Source organism: Octopus bimaculoides, chromosome 4 (assembly GCF_001194135.2).
Source record: "Octopus bimaculoides isolate UCB-OBI-ISO-001 chromosome 4, ASM119413v2, whole genome shotgun sequence".
Lineage (NCBI taxonomy): Eukaryota > Metazoa > Mollusca > Cephalopoda > Octopoda > Octopodidae > Octopus > Octopus bimaculoides.
In genome coordinates this window covers 9285165-9290886 of record NC_068984.1, presented here as the reverse complement: position 1 = coordinate 9290886, position 5722 = coordinate 9285165, and positions in this window count along the sequence as shown.

The window sequence follows — 5722 nt, the reverse complement described above, 5'->3', positions numbered from 1 at the left end:
AAAAGTTTTAACAAATGTTGTATAAGTTTAACGCATAAAAGAGGAAAAAGTTTGAACGTTTCGAACGCAAATACGTCACCAGAAGAAAAGTGTGAAAAAAAAGAAGTCAATTGTGACTGGGAAAGGGGAAAAGCATTTCAGAAAATTGGCGGACTTGTTAAGACTAGGGAATAATTCACCTTTGGAAACATGGATGTTTTGCTCAACATCCTTAAACAAACCTTCATTCAGGGACCTTTTGAGCGGGATGGGCTACTTGACCTGAAGAAAATTCTAACTGGGCCCCCACCTAAGAGGTCATGCGCTGTTTATCTTGATATGAGATCACCATATCGCACATGTATGGTTCTGATGCATGTGCCTGGTGTACCCTTATCAGACGGGTAGTCATGATGGGTATACTGGGCTTCGTATATTTTACCCCAGTGTCACTTTGATGGCATGCACTGCTCTCTCACTCAATAATAGTAATATACTTGTGTAGATTACTTGTGTTGCCATCGTAAAAACCCTCAGTCGAAGTCACATAACCACAGTCCACTTTAAGCATTAAGTTAGATTTTCGTTAGATTCAGTGTAAGCCTATGTATCTCCTTCTATATATTCTGCACAAATTTTGTATTTCTGAAATCGATACTTATTTATATACATTCACATGGAAAGCAGTTCTTTTAACCTCAGACTGATCCAGTTCTTCCTCGAACAACTAACCACCACCAGACCTATTAAACACTGTGTTACTAGCCAATCAAACAAACTGTGAGACGAGCCTGCTGCAAATTCACCTCCCTCGGGCCCACCTATTTGTTACCAGCAGCCTAGCCGAACTTATAAGGCAAATGTTACTATCCTTTTAGCATAATAACAATAATTAAGAACAGAAGTCCCTTTTTCTTTTAACCCCTCTCTACCCTCCCCTCACAGATATTATTATTTTTTTTTCAGCTGTCGGTCCGTCGGCGACTAAAGTGGCCACTCCACAGAACTTGCTTTGCGGAATGAGACCTCTGACAACAGGCTGTTGTCTGCTCTCACAGAGTCAATCAAAGCAAACAATACCGAGCGCTCTGTGAAGTAAAACAATAATAAAAATATTCTTTTCTACTTAAGCACAAGGCCCGAAATTTTGGGGGAGGGGACCAGTCGATTAGATCCACCCCAGTACGCAACTGGCACCTAATTTATCGACCTTCGAAAGGACGAAAGGCAAAGTCGACCTCGATAATAATAATAATATTATTAATAATAATATTAATAATAATGATAATACTGGTAATATCATATAAGTCGTATAACATACACACCTCACATAATACATAACACGTATAAGCATAACATAACACAGATATTATTTACATAACAAGTACAGAATACATAGATAATGCATAATGTATCACACGTACATGAAAGTATTGATGCATCAGTGTTACCGAACACTCTATCAATTTAGAAAACTGTTAACGGAATTCTTCACGGAAAACAATTTCAGGTAAAAAAAAAAAAAAAAAAATACCATCCGCTGATTAGAAAGCATTGGTATACAAATGCCAACGAGGGGGACCTGGATTTCGATTGCTTGGCCTGATAGGAAAAGCAGCCTTGTCTCCCTCCAGTCACGCTCTACAGTTTTAAATAGATTGGCGTTCTTTGATCTCTTATCCTTTACTTGTTTCAGTCATTAGACTACGGCCATGCTGGAGCACCGCCTTAAATCTTTAGTTTAATGAATCGACCCAAGTACTTATCTTTTTCTGAAGCCTGGTAATTATTCTATCAGTGTCTTTTGCCGAACCGTTAAGTTACGGGAGGCATAAATACCCGAACAGTGGTTGTCAAGTGGTGGTTGTGGGACAAGCACAGATACAAAAACACACACACACGCGCGCACACACGCACACATACACACACACGCGATGGGCTTCTTTCAGTTTCCGTCTACAAAGCCATGGTCGGCCCGAGGTGGAGGCAGAAGACGCTCAAAGAGGCTGGGAAACAAACATCTTACCACACAGCTACACCTGTGCCTATGTTAAACAATGTGTTCCATTTTATACAAAAAGTGGGATGGTCACGACTGAAATGTCTCAGATCATTAATTTCATTTCACAATTTGGCGATGATATACTTGCATTCATGTAATATTATGTTTAATGAAGCTGATAATATTAGTAACGACTTATGGAGAATGTTGATTGGTCATTGTTGAGTGACCAGTCAACTTTTCTTACATTGTTGACCGCTCCTGAAATAAATAAACGAATGTCGAAGAAGTTTAGTTAGGTCTTACCTGAAGCTAAAAAATACCAGAAAATGATTAACATGAGTGTACATGTCAACAACAACAATGCCAAGTTTTTGTTTTTGCTACCCAGGAATCAAAAAGAATCGGTCTACGACAGCTCTAAACCTGATGCGAATATAACAAACATGGAGAATCAACCGCAAGCGATTCGTAAATGGTGATATGAAGGGTGAAGTAAGATAAAAGAACGCAAAAGTTTACTTCTAAAATTGGCATGTGATGTGTGATGGTTATGCGTCTACGCCAGAGCAGCCAGACGTGTTAATATATCGAGTCGTGGACGCCAAACAAATGAAAAAAGTATTGTGATTTGGGAATCATTCTCTAAGTTGAATGATGACACTGAAGCTATTAAAGAGATTAGCTTATGGATGAACAACCGCTATCTATATCAGTTCATACTTTTAGGAATATGACTTCTTAACAAGTGAATAATAGCAAATAACTTTGAAAAAAAAAATGAATAAAATAAAATAAAAGAAAGCAAGATCAAAATGTCTCTAGATCACTAAGGTACGAACTAAATGCATTATTGAAAAAGAATCGATATCAGCTAAAAACAACACTTTAGAACGGACCAGTTCTGATGTAAACTAGAAGGTAAGAGGCAAGAAAAGACGAAATATATTTCATCTCTTTATAAGCAGAGAACATAAAAGCATTACAAGTTTGAATAAAAGCATTAGAGCTGACTAAAGCCATTTTCTACATGGTTAATGGTAAATCCATAACGATATTGAAAGATCAAATGAACACCAGAAGCAATCTTTCAAACAGCCATTTTATCGTGAACTGGGCGAGAGGTCAGTTAAAAGAAAATATACATAAAGTGTTTTATCAATTGAAGTCTGATGTGATGAGGATGCTGAAAAATATATTTGAGAAAATAACAATATGTAATTAATATAAGGGAACTTAAAAGTTTTGATATATCAAACCTCAATTACCTTATTGATTCATCAAAAATGAACGAAAGGAACACAAAGAATATACAATCAACCAGAGTTGACGCTAAGCCTCGGAAAAAAAAGAGAAAAAAAAGGAAAATATATTAGAGCAAAAAAATTATGAAAAAAAAAAATGCAATGAGAAAAGAACGTTAAAACAATATTTCTTTCTTCGATAGGCACAGAGCCTGAAATTTTCGGGAGTTGGCGTGTTAACCTACCATGTAATTCTTGAACGGCCGTACATTATTCAACAGAAAAAAAAACATTAAAATAAACTACAGCTGCATGACAGTCATATTATATCGACCCAGTGCTCAACTGGTACTTATTTTATCGACCCCGAAAAGATGAAAGGCAAAGTCGACTTCAGCGGAAATTGAACTCAGAACGTAAAGACGGCGAAATGCCGCTAAGCATTTTTTTGTACAGCGTGCTAACGATTCTGCCAGCGCACCGCCTTAAATGCAATAAATACTGGCTTCAAATTTTGGCACAAAGCCAGCAAGTTTAAAGGAAAGAGTAAGTCGATTACATTCAGCCCAGTATTTAACTGGTACTTATTTTATCGATTCAAAAAGGCAAAATCGACCTCGGCGGAATTTGAAATCAGAACGCAAAGACTGTTGAAATGCCGCTAAGCATTTTGTCCTGCATACTAGTGATTCTGTCAGATCACCGCTTTACTTAAAACACCAAGTATTAAGGGAAGTAATTTAATCTTGTTATAATTTGTAATGTTGATCGAGGGAATGAAATAGGTATGGTTGTGTGGTTAAGTAGCTCGCTTGATAAACTTGTGGTTTCGGGTTCAGTCCCTGCTTTATATCTCCACCACTCAGCCGCTCCGAACTACTCGTCTCTTCACCTCTCGCCGCCCTTATTGAATCCAACTTCCTCTTTTCTTCCCGCATTAACTATCTCCAACTCTTCTTCTCCAGAACATCGGTCCTCCGGAATCTTTTCTCTGCTCATATTTTTCCAGCTGGTGTTCACCGGCAAAAGTTCAAAGGGAACATTAACTGAACATTCTCACCAATGTCGGATAGCGTACAAGGTTCATGGGCCCCGCCCCTTCCTCCTATATTGGTATCTATGAATTCGGATGCAGTATAATTCAGTGAACTTACCTGAAAATCACAAGGTTTAAGCTAGATTCGAAATCGTATATTCCCTACAAGTAACCAAATGCTATCCCATCATACCTCTGCACGCAATCCAACCGCCTACTAAATGTCACCAATCAGGTATCAAGAAGCATCAGTAATCGAATAAGTGCGTTATTATACGATGAGACCCCCTTGTACTCAGAGTACTGTACTATACGGGATTCAGCGAACTGACTGTCATGAAACACAGTCGTGTTGCGGATACTCGAAGGAATATATGGTACTTAGCCATACAATATAGCAACCACTCTGAAAAGTTCTAGAAATAAATTTTATATCGTAAATTTTATACCATAAAACATTATTGTTGTATGCCGTGTTAACCTACCATGTAATTCCGTACATTATTCAACAGAAAAAACATTAAAATAAAGTACAGCTGCATGACAGTCAGATTTAATTTCATTCGAATGAACGATGTAAAAATTGTTGCACACAAAAGTACAGTGAAATGATCTGGCGTATAATTGTTGAAATACAGATATTTGCTCTTTAACACAAAATAGGTGAGAGTAAAAATTATGTACATCATGGTGTTACTACTAGCAATACATCTTCAAGCTTCATAGTTCTATCAGAGCGGGAATTCTATCAAAAGTTTCCGGCAGCAGCACAAAATCCCGGTCCATCTCCATTACATGGAAAAGACATTTGATTATCCGAAGCAGAATTCATAATGGAGAGAGACAGAACAAACCAGGCCATAACCATGTAAGAACGAACCACAGGAATTTAAGAATGTATGGAAATGTGGCGACCAATCAATGCCTAACAGAAAACAAAAAACCCTCGAGTTATGCTATTCCTATTCTAAGAAAAGAAAAAGAAACAACAACTACATAAACAAAAGATTGATCAAAATTTGGATTTACCAATATATGGACAAATTCTTCTTCAATAACTTCAAAAATGAATTCCACGTCGCCTGACAAACAGCCAACCAGCTACGTTGCCTACACTGCCTGCAACCATTCCATTTCTTTCATTTTTAATCCGCCGACATGTACCGCCGATCAACACGTACACATCAAAACATGCGAGCGCGTGCATGCACACGTACGCACATTCACACACACACACACACACACACACGCTTTCAAATATAAATCTACATAAATTCATTTAGCAACAATATATATATATGCATGTATGTATGCATGTATGTATGTATGTATGTATGTATGTACGTATCTACCTACCTACTTACCTACCTACCTACCTACCAACCTACCTAGCTGCTTACTTACCTATCTATCTATCTATCTATCTATCTATCTATCTATCTATCTATCTATCTATCTATC